The sequence below is a fragment of the Diuraphis noxia genome, unplaced genomic scaffold (genome assembly GCF_037042655.1).
Source record: "Diuraphis noxia isolate RWA-SAM2 unplaced genomic scaffold, SU_Dnox_SAM2 contig0001, whole genome shotgun sequence".
In the NCBI taxonomy this organism is placed as follows: Eukaryota; Metazoa; Arthropoda; class Insecta; order Hemiptera; family Aphididae; genus Diuraphis; species Diuraphis noxia.
This window is the reverse complement of record NW_028301711.1, coordinates 13,657,409-13,669,520: the sequence shown is the minus strand read 5'-3', so window position 1 is coordinate 13,669,520 and position 12,112 is coordinate 13,657,409.

The window sequence follows — 12,112 nt, the reverse complement described above, 5'->3', positions numbered from 1 at the left end:
TATTAATAATGTTGGTCAATTCAGCTTTTACATTTTTATGGTGGCATATTGCCGGTAAATTGTGACCAATAATGTCAATTGAATTTTGAACTAATGAGCTGAAGACTGAATTAGGATATTTTAATAAATATTTGTTATAAGGTTTATAATCTCTAGCAACAGTTGATTCATGGTCCTTTGTAATAGTTGAAGAGCATACTTGTGATAAACATGTAGAGCAATCATGGAAAAGAACAGTGTTTAGTTTTTTAATCACATACCCAGCAATGTAGTTCTTAGTTTGTGAACCTAAATTGTTTAAAACTTTAGACTCACAACTAATCATCTTTGGCAAACCATCAGCTACTCTAACTTCTACATCTTCCTCATCAGTTTCTTGGGATTCGGCATACATATCAATCAACGCCTGGTATGTTGTTAATGTACCTTCTCCAAAATCTTCCTCACAGTTACTACCAGGTGAATGAGCAGACATCAAGTTGTTTAGTAATAATGTTCTGTATGATGACGCAAAGGAATCACAAGTCGGATTATTATTTCGGTAACCATGGGCACGCATTGCACCAAAAAAATTTTCCAAAGAATCTTGGTTGAAGAGTCTCAACAGTATTGATCTTATACCATTTTCTTGCATTATTTTTGAAATTTCTTGAAAACCTGTTGAAACAAAGTAAAATAAAAGTTAGTATTATAATTATTATTATTATTATTATTATTTAAAGTACCTTTAATGGTCTTTGACCAATTTTTAAGTGTTGGAGGCTGCGGGTGTGTACGCTTTTTTGTCAATGGGTTGATGAAATACATTGAGTTCAAGATTTTTAAAGACTCTTCCCAAAGCTTATGGTGAGGAGAATTTTTTTTCACGGCTGTTCTGTAAATTTTACCATCAATAACTTTATCGAAATTTCCATTCACCGAATCAAAAAGTTGATCGAAAAAAATACACAATTTTGCGGTGTCTGCAGCGTTTTCATTGAGAATTTTTACACCTGCATAAAAATAATAATAGTTAATACATTTATAATGTAAATTAATAGTTTATCAAAGATGAATGACTCACTCGATAAGTATGACATGATTGAAGACACACGTTGACTGAGAACTTGAGCAGCGTTTTTGACCTTCATTTTCTTTATTTTTTTACGCTCTACATGTTCAGATGTTAGTCTAGGTAACATTCTCACATCTTCAATGTTACTATCAATATTATATAAATCGACAATATCATCCCAACTGGCTTCTTTTTGCTGACCATCAATGGTGAATACAACATTTTTGTTTAGCATGTTATTCCTTATGCCTTTTAAAAGATGGGGAGGATCATATAAATGAACCACTCTCAAACATTCAGTCCCTACTATCACTTCATAGAATTCATCTTTGTAATTTAAATTTTTTTTTAAATATTCTGCTTTGGTATCGTTCTTCAGAATATTTATTGCAGCGGTATTAGTTGCACCCTGGTCACAAACAGTTGCGATAATTTTCAGGCCAGTGGAATGGACTGCTCTTATGACATTTTTTATTTGACTAGCTAAATCATGGCTACTTGTTGTACTTTTACAAAAAGTGTAAGATATTGGTTGTTTAAATTTTTTCACAACTCCTCTTATTAAAAAAACTAGCGCATGGTCAGCAAAATTCTGAGTCCTTGACATTCCATTATCTTCAAATCCAGTTATGGAACCAGTAGAGTCGTTATATTGTAAGCTAGGTTCAAGACTCACTTCATCAAAAACTATTACGCAATATTTTTGACGATCCGAAAGATTTTTTAGATTTTTCTTTAATATTTTAATTAAAGTATTATCAATTCCAGTTTCTGTAGGTATTTTGGATAGCAAATTTGATAAGGTTTTTCGACAAGGAAGTGTAAATAATTTGGATAAAATGTTATAAGATTTGGCCCCTCTTTTATACAATGACAAACTCAACAGCTTTTCTTCGAGTGTAAATCGTCTTCCTTTTGCTGAAGTATTTGTTTCACGAAGTTGTAGTCTAGTGAATATAGCTGCAGCTGTAGTCATACGACTAGACAGTTTAGAATTGATTAAACTATCAGACATTTTTTCAGCAGCAGTAAGCCGATCTTTAAACTTCAGACATCTTTGTTTCATGGAACGGAATTGTTTATTCAATAAAACACTATCTGCATACAATGACTTGCATTTGGGTGTTAATAGATTTGCTCGCTTAACACCAATTTTAAATAACGGCCCTACAAAAACAAATTTAAAACATTTAACATTTAACATAAATAGTTTGATTCTAATATATACATTATTATTTTTCATTTTAATTTTTAAATAAAAAAATAATTTATGCGTTAATAGTTTAAATACATTCAGTCAACCTTTATGCAACTATGTTACACATTTGTACAGACTGAACACCATTATAATAAATTGTTTGAAATGAATATACTAACCAGAACTAATGTTTTTCAATTTTGTCTTTTTTCCACGTTTTACTGTGGAAGCATACGCATGCACTACATCAGCATTGTCAACAATAAAAGCATCACTAGTACATTTGTCAATGGTATCAGCGTCACAATTTACTGCATAGCAATAATATTCATGCATAAATATTATTTAATTAAGAAGCAAATCAAAGAGAATAAAGCAGAAAAGATTATATAAACAAAAAGGACTTACTCAAGTTATTTTCATCATCATCATCATTAAGCAGATCAAAACCTGATAAATCAGAAACAGGAGAAACACTGCGTGCAGTTGAACAATTATTGGTCACTTCCAAACAAGTAGCTGGCAATTGTTGATTATTCAATGATTCGGTAGGAACTAGTGGCATGGAAGAACATGTACTTAGAGGCACTAATAAAATATTAAAATAAATTAGCTAGCTAAAATAAAAACATTTTAAATTACAACTATAATAACAGGTACAACTTACGGTCACAATTAGAATTCATATGTTGTGTAGGAACGCTATTTCTTTTCAACATTTTTGTACCCTCACTGTAATTGCTAGGTAAAAAGTGGTAAGAACATATGCGTTTAGCATAATAGATTTGTTGTGGATCTAAACCATCAAACTGTTCTGTACCGATCACTTGTACCCAATTACTAAGTACAGTCAAATACAATTTTGGATTTGGAAATCTATGCGAGATACCCCCTATAAAAACATTTTAACAAATATAATCAATCATAGTAAGTTCCTAGTTAGTAGTTAGTAATTTTGTTAATTAACAAATACACAAACCTTCAAAATTGCAGTTTTTCACGCAGCATTTGTACGCGGCACGACCCATCGTAAATTCGTATTATAATACGACACAATAATAAATATTAAACACAGGACAGTAAACGTTAAACGATATTAAGTAATATAAAATATTAGTCAATACTCAATAGTCACAAGTCACTTGCTCAGCTGCGTTGCATAGACAAGATTAGACGTCCATCGAAATATTCGAAATGTAACGTCATGAAATCTTATCTAGCATCATCATTAAATATTTCAAGGAGGTCAAACAATCAAACTCCTTGATAACGATACTAGCGAACCTAGGTTTTGATGTGGTTACTATTTTACGATGTCGCATCCGCGCCTATAGAGTTACCAGCCCCTGGCAAGAACTAGTGGAGTGGTACCGCGGTACGATCGGGCGGTTTTTTTAGGTAGCGGAGAGGTGGAGGGGTGCACGCCGTGTTGCGCGCCTAAAACGATGCTATCAGACATTATACAACGACGTCAATATAAACTACATCACAAAATCAATATTTTCCCATACATTGAGAATATTGTTATCTAGCGGCGCCGACGGAAGTCTGCGTGTTATCGAATACTACACACACACACACGGCGCGCGCGCGTTCTCATAATATTGTACTGTACAACAATTATAATAGTATGTTTCATACACAAATTATTATAATTTCAAAAGCACATACCTAATATGGTCAATGTTTGTAACTGATTTTCAATTTCATTGTATATATGTCTAATGTTATGATTAATTTCTATGTATTGCTGTCAATGCACAAATTGGTTAATTAATTAGAATCATTATTTATTTTTTTAAATATAACTAATGAGTATAAGAATTGCAACGTTAAGTACAGCGTTTAATGTATGTATTTTAATATTGTTCAAAATGTCTATCAAATCATCAATGATCATATTTATCATTATTATTATTTTTATTATTATTATTCTATTAGGTAGTAGGTACTACTTATTAAAACTAAAATTGTAAAAGATTGTGATTGATAATATTTTAAAACCAAAAACTATAAGCATGTGTACAACACACACATAATATTATGTAATATATAATAGCAATAGGATACATTACATTTAATTGATGTTTTATAGGCTACACATATTATATGCATCTAACAACTATGTACTTAATTATGTATAAACAATAATAATGTTGTGATACACCCACCAGGTGTCTATATAAATAATGTATAGCATTTATTATCAAGTTTATGGAACATTTTAATTTCACTTACTACGAACACGTCGTTCGCAACCAGACACCTACATTTAACAACCAAAAGCAGCAGACAAACGTAACAAAATTTTCAGTCTGTTTAAATGCAGTTTAGTACCCACGCGATTATTTTCGATTCCCCCCCCCCCCCCCAAATGTGTGTTTTAAAGCACTGAACACAAAAGTCATATTCCAAAATTCTCGCAAATCATTATTTTAAAAGTTATAGTTAATTATAATTAACGACTTTCAAAAGGTAATAGAACTGATAATGTTTTATTTTCGTATTAAATATTACTGTTTGATGATTACTAGGATCGATCACGAGGTAGCCACTATATAATAATACTTAATATGTTACTTTAACAGACGGCCGGTTAGGTTAAGTTAAGGGATAAGGGCGGTGAAGTTAGGTTAGCTATTTTAGCCCCGGGGGGTTTGGGGGCCGAGCCCCCATCTAACGAGATTGGCGACCGGAGCCGGCAGGCGAAGGGAGCCACTATACTTGATAATTTTGTTGGTTTTAAATAAGCCATGTCAAATGCCTTTGTATTTTCGTTCACTAGTTTCAATAGTTTAATCTATTATAAAACTTTAAGGTAAAATTGTTATTGCAAGGCTCTACGTTATTGTTATTTTTAACACGATGTCCTCTTATTATTTTATTAATACTTCTAATTTTATAAATAATTGAAATTAGGTTTTTGGCTAAATTAGGAAATTGGTTTTATTCAATATCATAAGCTACAACACGGTTGAGGTGTTCATATTTGGCCTGATTGTTCATATTTGTAATATTATTATAATATAGTGATTTTAAAAAAAAATATAATATTTTGTTGGGACATTGATAATATTCAAATTATCTAGGTAAACTTTAAAAGATAATTTATCTAGATAATTCCCAACACTGACCAGGAGCCCATAACAATCCTACGATTTTGTGATAGACGTAATTTTTATAATTCCTTCACTTTCTCAATTTTATTTTAGATGGTTACTTTTAGGCCTACAAATACCAGGGCCCCATATGAACGATCGCGGCGGTTTGTGGCGATCTACACCACCGGCGATCATTGCCCGTCCGGCATACGTCGCACGTCTCCCCAGAGGTGATTTTTTTTTAAGTATTCAATAATATTACAAGTACAAAAATAAATCAGTCAAACAATTAAGTATATCATTAAACACCATAGATGCTTTATATTAGATTAATATTATATCTTTAGGTAATATGCATTTTTTATAATGTAATCACGTGCGTATTAATAATACATTTAAATATAATATAATATAGGTATAACTTCACAAAATTATTACAGAAGACGTGTAAGGTGAGTGATATAATTTTGTTTATCGATACGTTGATATTCACCTACTTACCTATACATGTGTCATGTGTGTGCGTAGGTAGGTGAATAAGTTGATATTAAACAACACAAATATAAGACTACACAACTTCTCTGAAACATAACAATGTTAGTATATGTTACTATTATACGACCTGTACTTAAAACTTCACACATTGTACTGCATGATATTTACTATTTAGAATGTAACCATTTTAGTTTTTTACAACACCTATGCCCAGTTAAAGGGATGTAGACATGTAGTTTTAGATCAGTAATCGTAGACCATCTCATTGATGTGAAATAGACTTTGAATGAAAAGTTTGAGACTTTAAAACAACCATATCTGAGATGTGTTGTTGGTCAAATGCACAATGGGGACATACTTATTTTGAAAAGTATTTACAATATAATATATGTTTGAATACTCTGCAATAAAAGTTGTAATTGAGTGCCTAATATGAATACAAATACTTAAAAAAAAAGTATTTATATATACTTTTAATCTTCAGCTACTTTCATTTTTTTTACACTACATTTTTTCACGTTATATATCAACAGAATCAATTTTCGTGTTATTGTACGTTACATTTATAGAGCCTTTACGCCGTATAATTTGGTGTAATTATCAAAGTTACGCATTTGGTTTTTTTTGTTGTCGAATTATCAGAATTAGAATTTTAATTCATAGAAAAAATATTAAAACTAAATAAAGAATTTTTTTTATGCGATTATATTATATAAAACTAAAACGAATAACAAGTATTCGAAAATTTGAGAAAGCCTTCAAATTAACTTTGTTCAAGTACTTTTCAAAAAGTATATGATGTACTGTCATTATAATATATATCTATTGTCTTAAAGTAGCTAAAAATTAATACCTTTATTTCACATTGTGGTGCGGGTAGGTACTACCACAACTATTAAACTATTTAAAAGACAAAAAAAAAAATAATAATTTGGTACATGGACGACGTACCCATACAATGTTTCATTTATAAAGTAGAAAGGTAAACAAAAGTTCAATATTTTACTGCTATACATATTTATTTAAAATTGGATAGTTAATAATTCAGTGTTTTTCGTGTAAATAATTTCTGCTGATCATTGTCAGACATACTATATTTTTGTCAACACAATGACTTTAGAATGGGTCTTGCTTCAGCACTAAATGCTGCAATTTGTTATGGTTGCGCAATGCCTCGTCCCTAGGGCAGGGCGAGTGGAGTCTGGGTACTCACCACAGCAGTGGCTTAATTATGTTAGGTTTGGGCAGGGGTAGTATTATATGGTTTCAGCAAAATCTGTTAGCCTCATAAAGTAACCTACCTACCACACCAAATATAAAATGTTAATAGTAAAGTAAATGATTGGGGGGGGGGGAGTATTTATCACCCTTAATTATGCACCACAGTTAGACAGGCTGCACTATTATAGATACAAAAAAATTAAGTTAGGTTATGTTACTGCTATTGTAACAATATATTAAGAGCCTTGTATTAAATCTTCAATATTTTCTACCCAAAAAATAAATTTTTATCGATATTAATTTTAAAAAAAACTAATAATTATCGAAAATTGCATATACCTGTGAATAGTACAACATAAGTCAAACATTTTTGAAAATTTCATGGCGGATAGAATATACTTATAAAAACATTCGGTGAAAATTTCATGTATCAATGGTCATTTGTTTTAAAGTTACATCAATAATCAAAATCGATTTTGTCGAAAACTTATTTCCCGTTTTTCCCTTAATTTTTAGTTTGTTTATCCCGATTATTTAGAAAAATATATTTTTGACCACCAAAGTACCAACTAGATTCACTTTCTGATCGAATAAGGTACTGAAGTCAAAAATCGAAGCTTTTTTACTGCTCCAAAACGAGATGACAGACACAAAAAAAAATATATAATTCATGGTTTTGACGAATTTTTGTCAATATTTGAACTACAAATGCTAATAAAAGAAAATTGTGCCTATATGTATTCTTATAATTTTTTAATCACTATAAGAATAACTTATGAGAAACTTTGTATTAAAATTTCAAGTATTTTTATATGGCCAAAAACAATTTATCGACACTTAAAAAAAATTTTTTAGTAAAATTGAAAATTTTAGTTGTCTATAAATATCTCAAAAAAAGTCAAAATATTTTGAAAATTAAATCATTTAAAGAAAATACCAATCTAAATAACTGGTAAAATTTTCATGTAAAAATATCGATTTGGTCGAAAACTGGATTTGCGTAAAAATTCCCGTTTTTCTGTCATTTTTTTTTTTGTTTTTCTCGATTTTTTGAAAACTGTTGGAAAATGTTTACTTTTGACCTCTATATGCACCAAGGATATTCACTTTTACATCGGAATCCACCCCCAAAGTTTGAAATTGAAGCATTATTTCGACTAGTTATGCTGTACACAGACACAAAAACAAACATAAAAAAAAAAACACACATCATTGTAAAATCAATACATTCATCACTTCGTTCAGAATCTAGAAGGCGGGTAAGTCGTGGATGTCGCTCTGCTGTACAGTAGGTTACAAGTGGGTTACTGTAATGGATGGAATTAAATTTGAATCCAATGATATTATATCATTGTATACGAAAAACGATTCTGGGCAAAGATGGTTTATCTGTCTAGGATATATTATAGATTATTAATAATTTTCAAATCTTAGATTTAAATAGAAACATTTTTATGAATTTCTTGTTTAAAATAATTTTCGTGATTTTCGTGATTTTTACATATGTTGTCAAAATTCAAACTTTGAATGGCTTGTAAAAAAAAATTGTGCCAATATATTTCTTTTATTTTTCACCTGCTATTGTAAAAATATGTTAGGAGCCTTAAATAAAATTTTAAATTCTTAGATATAAAAGGAAATTTTTTAATGAATTTCTAGCATAAAATAATTTTCATGATTTTTATGTATGTTGTCAAAATTCAAAATTTAAATGCTTGTAAAATAAATTGTGACTGTGAATTTATTTTATTTTTCAACTGCTATTATTAAAATCTGTTAGATAATTTGAACATTGCCGTAATTTTTACGTATTTAGTCAAAATTTGAACTTGATTTGAACGTGATGACAGACACAAAAAAAACACACACATCATGGTAAAATCAATACATTCATCGATCCGCTCAGAATCTAAAAATGTAAAAAAGTTCCATAGGTAATTGTATTTTTTTCATTTTTAATGCAATTTTTTCATTAATATATATTAATGAAAAAATTATGTTATATGTACTAATTAAACCTTAAAAAAAGATTATAAATGTTTTAATGAAAAATATTCTGAATATAAAATATTTTGAATGAAAAATCACGTTTTTCATTTTTGGTTACAAATGTCATATTTATAGACGGTGACGAAATCTCATATTGTCCGCCTTACTACAAGACACACGAGCAGGCCCTTCAATTAAGAGGACGTTCCAGCATTGGCATTCGTTGTCTCTTGCAGTCTTACAAGCGCGTAACATAGCAAATTTACGCTTAGAAAATTACGTTTTAGTTTAAAAATTAAAGTGAATTGACTTCTCTTAAAATTTATAGGTAAGAACATTATCTGTGTTTGTTCGTTGGTTTTTTAGGATAGTTCAGTTTTTATGTGTGCTATGAATATTTATATTCTATAATATATATTACAACATTTAAAGATAAGAGCGTTATCTGTGTTCGTGTGTCGGGATTTAACGATGGTTCAATTTTTTTTACTCACTGTAATTTACTACTCACAGTTCTATCATTGAAGGAGTGTTCATGTTTTTAGTATTTCAGCTCGCAAGCTGTTGGATGACTAGATTTCATGACACGATAAGTAAATACAACTTTCTCTGGTACTTCCCATTGTATTTATTTTCCCAACCATTTTCAGGTGGCATGCAGTTTACATTTACTGTTGTACACAAGATTGGATTATTAAATTTATTATTGAACTCAGTATTGTTGTATCCTTTTTAGACTTAATTTAATTTAATTATTAAAATGATACATGTGTAATATTTATTGTTTGAATATTCAATATTTGGTAAGTGCCAAATCGTCAGCACAGGCTACAGGCATCATAGAATTAATAATTGTTCTACAAAAAATAATTATGAAGAAACTAAAGATTAATTTTAAAATTAAAGTTCGTTTTTATAATAACATAATTTTATAACAAGTAATACTTTTTTTTTTTAATTTAAAATTATCATGTCTTTAATAATTTTGTTCTCTTAAAATAATATCTTAATTTATTATTATTATCCATGTGTACCAGTGTGGCATTGTCACACGTTTAATGATGATTTATAAAAGTGTAAAATATTATTGAATACTTTAATATTTATAGTTTATTTTAAAATTAAACTGTGTATTTTTCAGGCGCAAGTGATCCGGGTTTTTCTTCACATTTTCAATTCGGTTTTCCGCTGCATTTTCCTTGCACACTTACTTCAGTGTTTCTACCAAGTGCTAATTCTAAACATTTAATTGTTAGAAATATTAATTATTCGATTTATTCCAAGCGCATTTACTTTTGTTTTCTGCGGTTATTCTGCAAAGTGCTAATTCTAAACATTAAATTGTTAGAAATTTACATTTTTTATTGGTTTTAATTGTGTTTTTATTATTTTTAGTTTTCATTTTTTATAGTGTTGTTTTATTATTAGATCATTTTTTAAACATTATTTTTCTTTTCTTTTTTTTTTAGTGTTAGGTGTAGTTAGGTTAGGTGTAGCTGTCTAAGGTTAAGAAAGTTAATTTTAGACGGCTAAGATATACAATAGTGTCGTTGAATTATTTCAGACATACACAAGTTTCCGACAAAAGTGTCGACGAATTACTATTTCAGACACAGAAGGTAAATAATTAAGTTTAAAAATGAGTTTAAAAGATGAATTAAATGAGGTAGCTCTTTATATAATAACTGAATATTCAAAATTGAATTTTGGGAATGTCTCAGTTTCTGACAGTTGTGTAAGTAATATTTGCAATATTGTATTTAAGAAAAATATTGATCACAAGTTGAAAAAATCAATAGTAAATGCTATATTAACAGAAAAACTTCATCTCTTCGTAAGTGTATTGAAACTATGAAATGTGATAATGTAGTTAATACATCAAAAATGAATAATAGTGCAATAATAAACTATATTGATCATTGTAATTACAAGTCTGACGATTTCGTAAATTACAATAATAAAATTCTATCTGACATATGTAAACACATTAAAGTCACGGCAAATAGAGTCAATTGTTATAAAGTGTACAAACAATGTATAAAGTACCTCAATCTGCCTTCGTGTCTACCGATGGAAAACACAGAAAAAATTGATTCCAATAGTTTTTGTTTTTATGAAAATTCTGGTAATGATAACGATACTTTTGAAAATTGTATTTCTTACTCTGTGCACACAGAGTCTGAACTTCTACAAATTAACAATGTTTCATTGCAATATACAAATGGATTGTCAGAAATTGATTTCATTCAGACTAAAAGAGATCCACTAATACCTATTAGTACTCCAATTCTACCAGAAGACATAACCGATGAATCTGTTTTTGTTACCCCGAGTAAAATAACTAACAAAAAACATGTTCCAAGCCCCCTCAGGAATGCCTTCTATAAAAATACGCCTGTAAAGTCTGGTGTTGTTCTACCTTTGGAAACAAAAAATCAATTTCCAAAACAATATGACAACCATGATTTTAAGTGTTTTGAAGGATCTTTTAAATTTTCATTTGAAGAATGGTCTCTTATGAATTATACAAATTTCAGAGGTGAAACCTGTTTGGACAAGACTAAGTATCCTATTATGTTTAGGAAGCGCATAAGAACTGTGAACAATACATGCGTTGTTAATGCTAAAATGGTCAGATATTTTAAAAATCACTGCAACGTGTACATGTATTGTAGCCATGAGGGGTGTAAAACTTTTAGGATTAAAGTTCAGCCCGCAAACGGAGTGTTAGTGGCGAATGTGTATAGTTCTGGTTTGAATTATCATCACAATCCAGATGACACTGGTCTCACAAATCACGTAAAAGGGTTTCAGCGTGACTTGAGCAAAGAAGCACTAAAAAAAAACTAAAGCGTTTTCCTTCAGGTCAGACACTATTGACTCGGCATCACCCACTCAGTTGAATTGTGGCAATTTGCAAGGCATTAAATCAGATGATGTTGTCAGAAAAATCAGATCAGAGGCCTTGACTGCTGATGATTATGATAAAGATGATTTTCATGATATTTTATTGATGTGTAACGATAAAGAAAACAATTTTGTACAGTATGTCGG